Here is a 17,746-nt window from a genome sequence, read left to right on the forward strand (position 1 = left end):
ATTTCCAAGTATTGAAGGATTGCTTGAGGATTAGGGTAGTGACCAGAATCCAAGGCCACGACAGTGTCAATTACACCGTCTACATAGTGCAACCAATTATTGACCGAGTTGATGATGTTCCTCCAGGAGTGTGGATATTGGATTTCGGCGATACCAACCTCCCAATCTCCTTCCAAGTTGATCTCATTCGGTAGTCTGACCACATAATCCGTCAAGGTGTTGGAGGGGAAAAATTTCATGGAACTGTTACTCGGCAGGGTTAGGTAAAACATTCTTCATTGGATATTTTATTTTGGGTTGGGGCATAACCAACCCTAAACAATTGGAAAGCAACACGATCCAAAGTTTGTGCGGGTCCTCTTCTAAACTCAGATTGTAGAGACTGAATGATATCACAATCAAAATGACAACCATTTGAAAAAAATAGACTATTTCACTTCTGGGAACGTTTTTTCCACACATTTTCCACTCAGCCATAACGCACAACACTCGCTTCGTCAATCCAGCAATTGAACTTGTCCGGGTAACCGAGCCACTTTACAAGAATCTGTTTCTTTCGATTCTTTTTTCTCCTTCTTAGAATCGGTTCTACCTTGTAGATGTCGTGATCGAATCTGTTTGAAATTGTTCTGCGATGCCACCGATCACCACACGACGACATGGAAAGCGTATGCGAATCGGTTTATGGAGTGTGTAAGCGTCTTGAGAGCCGAGCCACGATTTTACAGGTTTCTTGATCACCCTATGTAGCCTTTCCTCTCCACCGAAGCTTCCAGGATTCCCGGCGTCATAGTAAAATTAATCGTGCTGGCGCCATGTTATCTTCTTTTTGAGACTAGGAAAAGCGCGAGTTTCACCCAACTCTTCTTGAAACTCTTTTAAACCGGTCGGTTGAAAGTTTTTGGATTTATGAACGACAGCCGAAATCAAATGTTTTATATTAGAGTTAGGAATCGCCTGTCCATGAATCGTGAGTTCGCCAGATTTGTTCCAACCGAGAGAAGAATTGTTTTTGACAACGTCCACAAGACCACGACTTTTTCCGAGGTAGGTTTTTGCAACTCCTGCCAATATGTCATCCTCAGTAAAATGTCGTTTCTCTTCAAGAACAATCTTGGTTGGAGTGTTGACATATTTTTCACGATAAACAATGTACTGCTGCAAGATTTGATCGTAGAGTTTCACTTTTTCACTCGTGGTCAGATCAGAACGAGAAAGAATGTCATTCATTTTGGAGTCCAACTCACTCATCGCGTTCAGCAAAGGAGGTTTTTGCATGTTCTTTTCTCGCATCGATTCTAGAAGGCGTGGTTCCACAAGGCTCATCTTTTTGACACTCTTCATCTTGTTATTTTGAAGCCAAAGTGCCGATCAACCCAGCGATCGCAGGAACAACGGCGGATAGGAGAGCTCCCAGAAAGCCTCCGTGTTGAATAATCTGTCGTTTTTTTGTAAGACTGGTCTTCTTTTTGGCCAGCTCACGCAAAGGTTTCTTGTATTTAAGCAGATTTGCCTTTTGCTTTGAAGAGATGGAGACGTTGCCCTTCAACACGTTGTAGCAGCAATCACAAACACACTTAATCAATTCGTTATCTGCTGACTTTATAACCCCTTTAGCAACATTAGGATTCACTTTGGAAAGAAGTTTGAGTGTGTCGATGTGTCGTTGTAAACGGGCAGTCATCATCAAGGAATGGGGATGTATACAAAATTGGTTTCTCCTGGAAAGATGTCAGTGCACAAACGAAATTTTTCCGGAGTGCTTTGTTTAAAATCCAACAGTTAATCACCGAAAGGCTTAGATGTTGCGTCTGCGAAAGCTTCTTGAAGAACACCCGTTTGCCTCGGATAAGCTAGCTTTGCCAAATGAAGTATCTGAGAGTTGTCTCTAGGGTTTTTAAACACCACCAAATAGTGTGCGTTGAGACTGATCGACCGGTGTTCTAATCTAATTTCTTTGTTTATTCTTTATACATTTGAATTTTAATTTCTTTGTTTATTCTTTATACATTTGAATTTTGACGGGTAAATTTACACAAAAAGTGGGACTTCTGGCAACCCTGGAGCTTGAACACCTTGACGTCATCATAGAAGCAAACAACAAATCATTGTCACACATGAGTGGTTCTTGTCACACTTGAACACTCATGTGGAACATGTTTACCATACATCTGGCAACCCTGGAGCGTCATCATAAAAACAAACAACAATTCATTGTCACACATGAGTGATTCTTGTCACACTTGAACACTCGTATGGAATATGTTTACCATACATCTGGCAACCCTGGAGATTTATTTACTATACATCTGGCAACCCTGCAGAACTCACATTTCTTTGTTTATTTTTTATACATTTGAATTTTAGTTTTGGCGGGTAAATTTATACAAAAAGTGATCTGGCAACCCTGGAGATTTATTTGTCATACATCTGGCAACCCTGCAGGAAACAAACAACAATTCATTGTCACACATGAGTGGTTCTTGTCACACTTGAACACTCATGTGGAACATGTTTACCATACATCTGGCAACCCTGGAGATTTATTTACTATACATCTGGCAACCCTGCAGAACTCACATTTCTTTGTTTATTCTTTATACCTTTGAATTTTTTTTTGGCGGGTAAATTTACACAAAAAGTGATCTGGCAACCCTGGAGATTTATTTACCATACATATGGCAACCCTGGAGCTTGAATCATACTCACATTTCTTTGTTTATTCTTTATACATTTGAATTTTAATTTCTTTGTTTATTCTTTATACATTTGAATTTTGGCGGGTAAATTTACACAAAAAGTGGGACTGTTCCGCTTCAACACCTTTTGTGACGTCAACACCTCAGCATCATCATAGAAACAAACAACAATTCATTGTCACGCATGAGTGGTTTTTGGTTTGTTTCTTTTGTGAAGTCACAGCATGGTGCATCGATGATCCAAAAAACCTATCCATAACCACCATGTGCTACCCTAATAACAATGTCGCGACAAATGGCAACCTACTACCATGCATAGCTAACACCTCATAAACAATAAGAAAAAAAAATTGAGACCAAATCATCCATTACTCAAGGATGGTGCAAGGAAAACATGACGTCAACACAGTGACATCATCATAGAAACAAGTGACGTCAACACTGTGGCATGAGAATATAGTTCTTGTCACGCCACTCATAGGGAACATGTTTACCATACATCCGGCAACCCTGGAGCTTGAATCATACGCTAATTTGTTTACCATACATCTGACAACCCTACAGCTTGAATGACACTCACATTTCTTTGTTTATTCTTTATACAATCATACTCACATTTCTTTGTTTATTCTTCATACATTTGAATGTTTACCATACATCTGGCAACCCTGCAGCTTGTATCACACTCACATTTCTTTGTTTATTCTTTATACAATCATACTCACATTTCTTTGTTTATTCTTCATACATTTGAATGTTTACCATACATCTGGCAACCCTGCAGCTTGTATCACACTCACATTTCTTTGTTTATTCTTTATACAATCATACTCACATTTCTTTGTTTATTCTTCATACATTTGAATTTTGGCGGGTAAATTTACACTAAAAGTGGGACTGTTCTGCTTCAACACCTTTTGTGACGTCAACACCTTAGCATCATCATAGAAACAAACAACAATTCATTGTCACGCATGAGTGGTTTTTGGTTTGTTTCTTTTGTGACGTCACAGCATGGTGCATGGGGTCCTAAATACCTCTTAATGTACTACTAACCGCCACATAGAGAAACTCTCCTAAGAAAGCTCTTTCCGGGGAATGCCCTCACAAACAAGTAGGCTATAGAACGTGGACTAAAGATAATTTTTTGGAAAAACCGCCCGGGGGGACCCATGGGGCCGCTGAAAGAGAACCTCATTATGATCAACATGATTTTTATAGAGAGAAGGCAGGGATATCTAGAACAACGGGATTGCTGACTCTGTTTTGAAGTGGACAATAGGAGGGTTACTGCTTCATTACTGCATCATTACTACACAAACTAAAATGTGGATTTCTCAACATACAACCCATTTCTTGTTTTTAAAATGATGCTTGAAGATAAAATAATGTAAAAAAAGCAAAAACTTTTTTTTAAATGTGGCCGTTTTTCCCCAAACCGCCATCAAGTGGTGAAAAATACACAAATTTTAAACACAAATATTTTTAATACCACTTACTGGATTTGAATCAAATTTTAACAGAATGTTTATAAGTATCAAGACTGATGCTCTATGGAAGGAAATGAAGATATTTTGAGAAAATAAAAAGTTATTCGAATTGTTGCATTTTTTCAAAAATTTTTGATCCTTGGACATAAAACAAATGGGTGCCGACAGCATCATGGACAAAATTTCCCAAATTCTTTGACCAGAGGCTTTGCATGTTTACTCTGTCTAATAGTGTTAAAAATTTGAAAGCGATTGGCAAATAAATGAAAGAGATATTTGGGATTAAAATTTGGTACTTGGTCAAAAATCACATTTTACGAAAAAACAACAATAAACATTTTCAACACCTTAAAGCCTCCTTTATCATAAGTAGACCCTTTTTTGCCTCTGCTTGGGTTTGTAATTTTTTCTTAAGTGCTTTAAATGTTTTTCTCCTGGCCTTGGATGTGTCAATGCTTTTTTTTCTTGATTTGTCAAGTCAAAACTTGTCGAGTATTTGGCAGGTTTCTGAATATGCAGAGATTTTGCTACTGTCTTGTTTTCCTAATTTTTTTTTGCCGAAGTAGAAGGTTGGCAAAAAGGGATTTGATCTTCTGTTGTTGGATGGCTTTCTGGTGTTACAGGAAAGGTTACACTTGTGTTACAGTAACAGTTTATCAAGTCTACCACCATTGTTAGACTTACAACCAACCTTATCCAACTTTCTTTGTTTAGCAATACCACGAAATTGAATTTTCTTACTTCTTTTCATGTTTTTTTTTATTTCCTATCTTTGATGACTAAAACTTGCCCAAAAGTGATGCAATAATCAATTAAATATGAAAACTAAAACTGTGTTCACTACTCAATAGTCTTGGATGACTAACAGCAAAAATTTGCTTTAAAATGATGATCTTAAGTTATAGACAAGGCCAGCCATTAGTTGTTGCTATGGGCGTTGCTAGGGAAGATGCCAAGGAGGGCCCACTTTCAAGACCTTATTTTAGCTTCACAGCAGGGATATCTAGAAAAGGCGACTTCTCAACAGCGTAATTGACACGCGCTTTCGCCTTTTTCATTTTCGGGCGTTAACAGCGCTGACCCTTCTAGTGTCCTTCGCTTTATCGAAATTTGCAAAGTCAGCAATCCCGTTGTTCTAGATATCCCTGAGAGAAGGTTGTGAAACCGTCACAAACATGCCCCTTAACTGTAAGGAAAGATCTTAAAAGTGAGAGATATAATTTACCACTAGTTAAAGATGATGGCCGTAAAACTAGACATGTTATGACACTTCCGCCAGGGCTTAATGCAAACAGAGGTGCTGAGGATCAACAAAACTGGTTCTATAAATATCATACTTGTCGCACTTTCTATGACAGGGCCGCATTGATCAGCTATGACGGCAACAACATGCCATTTATATTTTTTAAAAACCGTATTGAATCACTAATGGAGAGTTGCCCATTTGAGGAAAATCGGCTGACTTTGCTACAGGCAGCCTGCTTACGTAGCTCCGCGCAAACCATTTCAAACTTAGCATCGGATACTTCTGGTTGGAGCGAAAAGGAAAGGATCGATACGTCGCTGGATCGCTTGTCGCAGCGCTTTGGCGTTAGAGGCGGATTTCTCGCGGAGCCGGAGATTCGGTGGATACGGCATGGCAATAAATTATCTGGGATGTCATCATCCTCAATAAAGGAATTCAAAGACGCGCTGGCTCAGTGTACCCTCTTCGCTAGGGCGTATAACCAGCGTTATCAGCTAGAAGGACGTTTTGTACTAGACTTGGCAGGTCGATTACCTGGATATGCGAAGAAAGACTTTTTGTATAATCTGAAAGAGCAATATGGTAGCACCGAGGAACCAAGCTTCCAAAACCTAATGGATTTCGTAAATTGCGAAGAGACGTGTCGCTCTGCGGACTTCGCCATACGCTTAATGGAGGAAGTCGTTGCTAGAAAAAATACAAAACGGTCGGCGAGTGATATCACATTATGCGTATTCGTCAAACCTCAGCACAGCTTGTCAGAAATGTCACCCAAGGTAGCAGTCGCGGGTCTGACTTTAGTTCTGGGAGCCGAGAAGAAACGTTTGGTAGCGCTCTTTTGAGGGTACGAGGAAGGACATACTCTGTATCTATTGTGAGAGTAGGAATAAGCAAGAGCGTCACAGACTACCCAATTGTCCTGAGTTCCTAAACTTGATGGCGTCGGGACGCCGGGATGTCATTGAATTTAACTTAACTCACTTGTACAACAACCTTGCAAAGGCTTTAATAACGTAGAAAGCAACTGCATCTGCAAATAAAAGGATACACAAATAACTGCTTCCGAACGTACATAATGCTGCAACAACAGAACTGAATGAATGAACGAATGAAGAAAACGTAGAACCAAGGCGTGTAGAAAACAAGGCAATAATTAACTGAGTAGAAAGCTTGAGGGACAGAGCGCCGTGCTCAGAAACACACGACATTTCCCCCCTCTCAAAATTGCATTATATGTAGCACAACCACGCAAAATATAGTTCATAAACGTAACTTGGACAACAGGCGTGATTTTACATGAAATCAAAGCATACTGCTAAAAATATGGCACTGCACCATAACGATCAACCGAACGACGAATACGAGTAGATCTGCGTAAGTGTGTTGTATCAGTGGTGGGCGAAGACGATGACATAGAGTGATCAGTAGTTTCACGTTGTACAATGTCGCCATCGTCACTACGCACACTTAAATTTACATCCGGTGATGTTGAAGTCACGTTATTATTTACAAATCCATTGGGTAGAGCAATAGCCTCACCATTCGCCACTGGAGGAGGCAAACGTGTTAAGTTTGCTTCGACTGGAACATCCTGGTCAACCGGTAAAACAGGTTCATCCGATTGTCCCAATGGTGCAATATCTTTGAGAGAGACCGTTGTTTCTCTGCCAGAAGGAAAACGAACACGAGCATAGTTAGGGGTGGCGTGCATGAGCTCTACTTCGTCAACAACAGGATCATACTTTGATAAACGAACATGACGCCGTAGAAACACTTTACTTGGTGTTGATAACCATGTCGGCATAGAAACTCCAAATGACGATCGACGTTTATACACGAATAACCTTTCGTGAGGCGTTTCATTTGTAGCTGTGCAAAGCAAAGAGCGTATAGCTTGCAAAGCGTCGGATAGCACGCTTTCCCAGCGCGACATGTCAAGTTTACGAGACTTTAATGCTGATTTCACTGCAGACCAAATTATTCCATTATACCTTTCACATTGTCCGTTTCCAGGAGTATTATAGACAGACGTTCTACTGCATGCAACACCATGACTATTAAGATACGATGATAGTTCTTTGGACATGAAAGCCGAACCCCTATCAGAGTGTACATACGCAGGCAGGCGCGAATCTAAGAGTTTTTTTCGGGGGGGGCCCAGAAAATTTGAAAATCAATTAAAAAGAAAGAAAAAGCTAAACAGATATGAACAATGATACTACGACATATACGATATGCTAGAAAATAGACATTAAAACAACCATTTTCATCAATTGTGATGCCGAGGGACTAATATCAGCTGTTTAGAAGCATATCAAACCATTTGATGCGGAAACATACAATTTTTCACAAAATTTCGGGGGGGGCCCGGGCCCCCTGGGCCCCCCCCATAAATCCGCGCCTGTACGCAGGCATACCAAACAATGCAAACAATTGGTTTAAACAAGAAATAACAGTTCGCGCATCAGTACTTGCACAAGGAAACGCGAAAGGAAAACGAGAAAATTCGTCCACAACTTACTGTTAACATGTATTTGTTCTTGGACACAGACGGCATAGGGCCTTTGAAATCTAAACTCAGTCGCTCAAACAGCTGGGTAGCTTTAACAAGATGCGCATTAGGTGGTTTATAAAAATTAGGTTTGATTTCTGCACATACGCTGCAGTTTTGCACCGTTTTCCGAACGTCGTCGACAGAATAAGGTAGATTTTTAGTTCGAACAAAATGAAGCAAACGAGTTATACCAGGATGGCATAAAGATACATGAATATCGTGTAGCACATTATTATGCATCGTAGCGATGTATGCTCTGGACAGTGCATCGGGAGCGGAGTTATATTTCCCAAAGCGGTAAACAATGTCAAAATTGAACTCACTTAGTTCCATGCGCCATCGTTGCACTTTATTGTTCTTAATTTTGTTATGATTTGTGTTTGAGTACATAAGTGAAACTGACCTTTGATCCGTCACAACCGTGAAATGACGACCACTTAAGAAATGCTTCCATTTTCGTACTGCTTCGAAGATTGCTAAAGGTTTCTTTTCTACGCTGGAATATCGAATTTCACTCTTGTTTAGCATCCTCGAAAACAAAGCTACAGGGCGTCCTTGCTGATTCAGCGTTGCTGATACTGCGTTGTCGGATGCGTCGGTTTCAAGCACAAACGGGCAGGGCCGTTGACAGGATTTCTCGGGCCCGGTACCCATTTATTTTCGGGCCCCCTTCATCGACAATGTTATGAATATAAAGGTTGTGTACAAACTTTTATTGATATGCTGTTAAAATGAGGATGACACTTGCCGTTCAATGTAGAAAATTAAGAGGAATATCATTTATATATTCTCAAAGATTTGTTGTATCCACGAATTTCTCCAACTGTGCAATTACGCATTAGGGATTTCTCCATAAACCGCAAAATCCTTGCTCTCAATCATGATCTTCATCAATATGTTTAAAATTGTTGGATTTTTTGGCTGAAATTAATTCTTTGTAAAGTAGAGTAGCCGTTGGAGAGTAAAAAACAGTTTGGGGGGGGCGAACATAATTTTTCCAAATTTTGTCTTTGCGTATATATTTTCAAAAATACAAAATTATATACTCACAATCTCTGAGAGTCATCAACTTGGCCGTGTACGAAATACAAGCAAAAAAAACACGTACAACAGCAAAACAACTTACTTTAATCTAGTTTTATAGACCTGTCTGTGTCCCAATTAAATAAGCCATCAAATTAAAACATTCTTGTGTATCACAAAAAAATATACAGTATATTAAGCCTAACTGAATTCAAAAAAATTTGAACTGAGACTTCACCAATAACTGGATAACAATAATTGCTGAATATTCATGTCACCAGATTATATGAAAATCTCCAGCCCAACTTCAATAAAAGGCCTGACCAAAAGTAGCTCAATCTTTTCAATTCAAAGATATATAGTCCAAAGACTCAATATTTGTAAATTTGCACTGAAAAAAAATAAAATGACAATCCGTTTACTTATCAAACCAGTAACATTACTTAATCCATGCTGCTTCAAATCCTACAGCCTGAAAAAAATTGGACAGTTTACCATGCTATGTGCATCAAACTTCCACCTTTGAACAAAACTACTTTTGATACCAAAAATATTGATATTATATTACAATAAAATCATAGTCAATGTTTTTTCAGAAGATCATTACAAAGATAATCTTACTTCACAATGAAGCAGCTAGGCCTACTCAAATCACAAGCACTGAAGAAAACTGACTCCCAGATAATAACTTCAAACTCAATCGTTGCCACAAAATACAGATCACATTACCAAAACATGACACAAAAATAGCACTGTTTACATTGCCTGATATATTAACTGCATGAATTGGATGACAAAACAACATAACATGTGTCTTCATATTTGATTGTTGTTGCTCTAATACTGTGTCATAGATATTAAATAGCTGAGCATATCAACCCTAGGACTGGCAAAGACAAACAGCAGTTTCTACAAAAAAATTCAATATAGAAAACAGTTAAACCATAGCTCACAAAAATATGAAATTAAATCCAGGAAAATTCACTAGTTGTTTTCATTTAATATACTTTTTCACTTTGTACATATAACTACAGTTAGTGGCCGGGATCAATGCTCACAAAAGTGGTGTAGGCTATAATGTGGCCTCACAACTGTTGATTATTAAAGTTTATAACGAATGCTTATTTTGTTTGACCACATCTAAAAATGATAAGCTATCTTTGTAGTATTTAATTCAAGTTTTGCGAGTATAGCATAACCATGGTAAAATTGACTTATCCAATAATTGGATATTTTTGCCCAAGTATTTTTACAAACAAGTTCTACATTAGTGGGATATAGAGAAAAAACAAAAACTTCATTAGTTTACCAGAACCCAGCACGGTTTCAAAATTCTATCAATGAAGGAATGTAGGCTAGTGTGATATTCTAATGAATATCTGTAATAAGCTTATCTCAGCTTGTCGAAGCATTATTTTGCATTTTTTTCTGCAAATACTGAATCGAAACTTAACATTCTGCCCAAATTTTAATACCAAATATAAAAGTTTTCAAAATTGTCGATACCGGTACTCTGTTTTACATTCAAAGTAAAATGTTTTTTATACAAAATGCAACACTATAAAGTTACTAAACTGGTAGAATATTGAAAACTTATGGTAAGAATTGATTTGCCCAAATAACTAGACATTTTTGCCCAAATGATTTTTATAATCAACTACATTAGTAGGATATTGAGAAAAAACAAAAAACCTCATAAAGTTTCCAGTACCCAGTAGGCTTTTAAATCTTACCCATGAAGAAATGCAGCCTACATGTTAGTGAATATCAGCAATAAGCTTACTCTGTTTCCCAACTGTGCTTTTTACAGTTCTATTTTGCAGTTGTCGAATCGAAACTTATTCTGCCCAGATTGTAATACCACATGCAACAGTTTTCAAAGTCGGTGATAATACATTTACCTTAATTGGAAAATATCAATGTATCTCATAAATTACAACAATTATGTAAAGTTTCTAAACTGGTGAGGTGTCGAAACATTGTGATAAGATTGATTTGCCCAAATAACTGGACATTTTTGCCCAAATTTGCGATATTTTATTTCAGCGGCGGAGCAACCGCCCCCACTCCCCTGCCCACCCACCTCCTACGGCTATGATTTGCAAGTAGCTAGATGTGATTACCACCAAAAAATATATATATTCAGAATTAAAGAGTAGGTGAAAAAATATTTCGTGTTTTTGAAAAAAAAAATCGTGGTTAGGGAAATCACTATACCCGGAAGGGGGGCCCGGTACTTTATCATCTGACGGCTGAAGTGGCTGTTTTAACCTCTGATGACAATTCCTTTAGATCTGATTATATTAAGATCTTGATAATGTTTGAAGTCGCGGGGAATCTTTTAAATCCGGGCCCCCTAAATATTCCGGGCCCGGGTTCAAAAGTACCACCTAGACCCCCCTGTCAACGCCCCTGCAAACGGGAGTTGTTCATTTACTGTCCCAAGAGTAGCAATGCTCAAATCTTTTTTCAACGTGGAGAGAGCTTGTATTGCTTGCTTGTCAAGTGGAAAAGTTTTTGACAAAACCAGAGGTTTAATTTTTTCCGAGTACTGAGGGATCCACTGCGCATAGTAAGCAAACATGCCTACCACGCACTGAAGTTCTTTAGCAGTGTTAGGAATAGGCATTTCAATAACTGGTTTTATTCTTTCAGGATCTGGTTCAACTACACCTTTCGAGATGAGATATCCTAACAATGTTATTGTTTCTACGCAAAAACTGCATTTGTCTTGATTAAACGTTAGATTACAGTCTTTTGCAGCACCCAGAAAAACTTGAAGATTTTTATCGTGCTCCTCGCGCGTCTCACCACACACCGTAACGTCATGGAGAAACCGTAATTATAAGATCATATAACAATATTTGCGGCTTACATTCAAAGGCGGCTTACATTAAGTTTTTAACACTATCACATGCGGCTTACAATCAAGCGCGGCTTACAATCAAGTAAATACGGTAGACAATAGACATATCAGGCTATCACATCATCAATGTCTATAAGCCACCACCTTCACGCTTAACACCAACAGCCATCCCAGTGTTCCTCCAACCCAGCCTCTATGCTGGCGATTTTAATTGCCAGCACGTTGACTGGGGCTACAACACCACCAACACCGACGGAGAAAGCCTGGCCTCATGGTCAGCCAATAATAACCTCACCCTACTTCACGATCCCAAGGGTGCAGCGAGCTTCTTCTCCGGACGCTGGAACACTGGTACAAACCCCGATCTGGCTTTCGCAAGTGATGACTCCGATAATTGCCAACCGGACAGACGTGTGCTAGAGAAGTTCCCCAGATCCCAACATCGACCCTCGATTATCACGGCTCCAACGCTCATAATGCCTGTCCCGAGCAAGCCTGTTAAGCGATGGAACTTCAGAATGGCTAACTGGGAGTAGCCTACTATAGCCTCCACACCAATGAAGCCACACAGTATCTCCCATCCCCTCACACTAACAACGTGGAAGAAGCCTACCAGGACTTTTGTGATGCAATAACATCAGCGGCAAAACAATCCATCCCCCGCGGCCGACGAAAGACCTACATACCGTGCTGGGATAAGGAGTGCGAATGCCTCTACTCCGACTTCCTCCACGCTGCCCAGGGCAATGACACTAACAGCTCAGCCACAGTTCTGCTGGCAAGGCTGGACTTAAAGAGGAAGGAGCGCTGGACAAAAGCCATTGAATCAATCGACTTCACGCACTTCAGCTGCATAGCATGGAGTACATTGAACAACCTAACTGGTAGATCACGTGCCTCTCGTCAACAATGTCCCGTTTCGGCAAATTTTATCGCCTCACAACTCGTGAAGAACGGGAAATACAAATCGAGAGACCGTGAATCAGATAGATCCGTCTTACAAAAAATGACGGACCTCTGGAGGGTAACAACCCCAGACGGGGACAACATCTCGGGTGAGTTCACCCCGGAAAAATTTTCTGCCGCCCTCCAGCACATAAAGGGCCCTGACCAACTATGCACGGAGTTGACTTTAAAGTCCTGGTTAAAAGACTTCCTTTCCTGCTGTTTGCGCCACCTGAAAATTCCCAGAATCTGGAGAAGAGCCCTTGTGGTTGCAGTTCCTAAGCCGAAGAAGGCCCCTGGGGACCCGAAGAGCTACCGTCCAATCTCACTGCTCTGCATCCCCTTCAAGATCCTCGAGAGACTCATCTACGCCCGTGTCGAACCAATAATAGATCCGCAGCTCCCCCGTGAACAAGCTGGTTTCCGACACTGACGATCAACTGTAGATCAGGTCACACTTATGACCCAAGACATTGAGGACAGCTTCTCGGCTAAGAAGAAGGCTGGCGCCGTGTTTGTTGATCTCACGGCTGCTTATGATACCGTATGGCATAGCGGCCTTACCTGCAAGTTACTCCGTCTGCTCCCTGACAGACAGATGGTCCATATGATGATGGAACTTGTGCAAAACCGCAGCTTTACCCTCACAACCGGTAGCGGTCGTCGAAGCAGACTACGCCGACTTAAAAACGGCGTCCCACAGGGCTCAGTTTTGGCTCCTCTCCTGTTCAACATATACACCTACGACTTGCCCCCCACCATCTCCAGGAAATATGCTTACGCAGACGACCTGGCACTCCTGCACTCAGCAGGAAACTGGCAGTCAGTGGAGAGGAACCTCAGCCAAGACATGCAAACACTATCAGCATACCTCCAGAAATGGAAGCTACAGCTCAGCAAGTCAAAGACAGTGTGGGCGGCCTTCCACCTTAACAACCGGGAGGCACAGTGTGAGATAAACATCAACATTGATGGGGAACGCCTGCCCTACTGTGCCAACTTACATACCTCGGCATAACCCTGGACAGGTCACTCACGTACCGCCGGCACTCGGAGTCACTGCACAAAAAACTATGTGAGGCGATTGGCGGGTTCCGACTGGGGAGCTGGTGCTAAAACTCTTCGTACAGCTACCCTAGCCCTTGTTCATTCCACCGCTGAATACTGCGCGCCGGTCTGGTGTCGTACGGTAGTTCTTACACCCACCAGACTGATACCGCCATCAACGACGCACTGCGTACTGTGACTGGATGCTTGCGTCCCACTTTGACGGACTGCCTACTCATCCTAGCAGGCATCCAACCCGCTGAGCTACGCCGTAAAGGAGCCACGATTTCTCTCGCTCGCCGCGCTCTGGACCCCGACCATCTCCTCCATGCGACATGCAAGTGACTACCACCTATAAAGCAGCGGCTGAAATCAAGACTCCCCTTTGTGCCTGCCGAACAACAACTAGCCTACTTAAGAACGCAGAAGAACTTGGTTTAAGTGCGGCACACTGGACGAACCACATGTGGAACACGGAGTGGCAAAATCACACCTCCACGCTCAGTGACTTCATACCCGACGCCGATCCCCGTCCGCCAGGGATGTCCATCGCAAGGCTTGCGTAGGTCAGGCTTAACCGCCTGCGAAGTGGCGTCGGCCACTTTCGTTCGAACATGCACAAGTGGGGCCTGGCTCCTTCATCAGAATGCGAGTGTGGTGCCACGGAACAGACTGCAGACCATGTCATCCACCACTGCCTAACCCACCGGCCTCCACACGGTGCACATGGTCTGAGGGTCCTGGACGACGAGACTGCTGAGTGGCTGAAGATTTCCTGCCTTCCAATCTAGCCTGGAAAGTTCAATCGCTCATACGCCATCATCATTCATCTTGATTTGTCATGAAAGATACAATGATGCTAAGCAGCCATGACCACCTGCGGAAAAGCAATTCATCACAATAACCTCAAAACCGCTTGATGTAGTATGAATATGAAAAATACTGCATTTATAGTAGGAAAAAATAATTTGTTTCAAAGTATGTTTTTGAATGTTCACAAATCATCAAAATTAAAATTCGAACGAAAAAAATTGGACGTAGGCTACTGTAAAATGACTAAATGCCAGCAAAATTTGGGTTTTTAGAGCTTTTTTGCAACAAATGTTTTCAGAATACGCAAACTAAGCATTTATTTCAAAAACAAATAATTACAACATAAAATAAAAGCATTTCACTTCAGTGGTGCCGAAGTAAGGGGGGATGAGGGAGATACCCCCCCTATATTTTGGCAGCATCCCCCAATAATTTTGAAAAAATTATTTGCCATGAAGTTGTACTTCGATTTAGATGTTTGCAAGCACCTCGAATTGCTGTTTTTCTTTTATTGATGTTTGATCACAGTTCTAAACTGTCTTGGATTTGACGCTAGACTAATGACTCTATAGAAATCATTCTAGAGAAATGTCGTGATTTGGAGTTTGAGAACAATTACAAAAATGCAGTTTCACTTCCGGAAAAATTTGCTGCTAATTTTATTACGCCTTTGCAAGCACCACGGCAAAGAAGAGTCCCTGAAAGATTGGTTGGAGGCTCGATGGCAGCTACTGCATACACTCAACTGCATTATAAAATAGCCTATTTTACAATCAGTTCTTGTTTGTTTGTTTTTGTTTTATTATCTTTATCCTGCATTGCGGGAAAGCGGACTTGAGCGCTATGCATCGGTGTACGCCTTCCGACGTACACCTGATCCACGCTGCAGCCGACTGCAATGTCTGTTTCCGGTTGTCTACTCTACTTAGGCTATGACTTAAATTTGGTACTACCCATTACTCGAAATCGATCACTGGGTAGAGGCAATTATCGTAAAGTTTCTTGCCCAGAGAAACAACAGCAAGTGCGGGTGGCTGGAGTCGAACATGCAGGCTCTCGACTGCGAGCCCAACGCGCTAACCACTCGGCCACTGCTGCCAAGTTAACCACTCGGCCACTGCTGCCGATCATGGATAAAGTTAACTCTGAACTGACCGAACGGTTTGAAAGTAGCTACCTAGCCTGAATTCCGATTCGGCAAAGTATAAAGAACTTGCACGAATTTTCAAGACCGGCTTAGTTCCTGAAATTGTCAAAAATTATCCAGAGCTGAATAGACAACTGGTCACAACGGTAAACCATAATCTCTTCGTGGGAAAATGGTAACATAAGATTCCCAGATCCCTTCGTCTGTATGCAATGACCGAAAGAAATACCTTCTGAAAACGTCTATTTAAGAATTGTATTTGTGTAAACGCAACACCGTACGCCACTAAAACTTGTCACTACAATACAAATTACTGAGATAAAGACGGAAATTTCGTCCAGCTGGTAAGCACCAAGCAAAACAGTTAAATATGCGACCAACTTTTCAAGCAACAATTTTAAAATGACGAGAATGGATTGCAATATTCCAAACGCATGTAATCATCTTCTGTGACGTAATAATGATAAGCATTATGAAGCTATTCCAGCACCTGTTGGCTTTGGCTTACACCATATCTCGTAATTCAAGATTTAACAATGATGTAATGCTTCACAGGTGTGACAAAGGTGATGCAATCTTTGCTTATTTCTAGCAGGTAGTCCATATGACGTAAGACGTCAGGTTCAGTAGAGAACGGTTCTATGTGACGTTTGATTTGAAAATTGTCCGTAACAACAATCGATGAGTTATTAAATTGATTCATTCAGAAAGGCAATAAGACCAAAATCTCTGTACAATGCTAAAAGAGCTTACCAGGTGTTGTCCGAGTTGGAAAAACCCTTTCTATTTTCAAATAATCCAGCTGATTAAAATCCCCTTAGTTTGCTCGGGTAAGCTCTACTTTGTGAGAGGTTGTTTTGCAATCTTCTTAGATTGAAAGCCTGGCTGAGAAATACTTTGGGACAGGAAAGGTTAAATGCTAGCATTGTTTGCAACATTCACCAAAATATTCTTAATGACATCAGCATAAATGACATTGCCAATAAGTTTTCAATGCGCACTACCGTAAGACGCAATATGTTCGGTTGTAACAAGTTCTTGTGATGTGTTTGAAAGTTATTATTTTTGTCATAAATTTGCAGTAGTTCTTCTGTAGCTTCGATTGTATTCAGTCTCCTGACTAGTGACTTTGTCCTATAGTGCACTAATTCTAAGTGTAGTGATCAGTGGTGTAGCTAGGGAATGTGCCGGAATGTGCCGCCCGGGGCGGGTTCAGATTTTTCCGCCCCTTCAAGAAAAAGCATGTAAAATGAAATGCGTTTTTTTATCAGATAATAATCAAAATAAAAAATTGTAGTCTGAAAGTGCCACCCCCAGACGTGCCGCCCAGGGCGGTCCCCCCCCCGCCCCCATCTACGCCATTGGTAGCCTATAGTGATTCTAGTGAAGGAGAGGACAAAAAGAAAAGAATAACTTCTGCTCTTTTTAGAAAAACTAAGTATTCACTCGAAGGTCATAGGTTCGAATCCTGCTGGAGGTACCAACTTTTCTTTGCTTGTTTCTTAATCTTGCAGCAGTCATTCACAAGAGCACTGGTAGCAGTTTTATCTCCATGGTTTCTTATCTGTAGCCTATACTATAGGATACGGTACTGTTAGCAGCTAATTTACCGAGGTCCGGTGATTGTTTAATAAACTTACTACCGGTAGGCCTACCACTAAAACTGTGTATAAAAATATGCATTCCCCAATGTTCAAATTCCCTCTAAAATTTGATAAAATGTTGATTTATCTCCCCCAATTCTCAACTAACTTCGCACCACTTGTTTATGTGCAATTGTGCATGCAAATTTTCTCAAATGTGCGATATTTAGCGGCTGAGTTATAAGCCAATAGTCAGTGCGTGGCCAAATGGCCACGTCTCCTGCTTTTTGGGTGTTTTTGAAACAAATACCAGATAGGGTTAAATCGCCTTAT

This window comes from Aplidium turbinatum, chromosome 15 (assembly GCF_918807975.1).
Source record: "Aplidium turbinatum chromosome 15, kaAplTurb1.1, whole genome shotgun sequence".
NCBI classification, from domain to species: domain Eukaryota; kingdom Metazoa; phylum Chordata; class Ascidiacea; order Aplousobranchia; family Polyclinidae; genus Aplidium; species Aplidium turbinatum.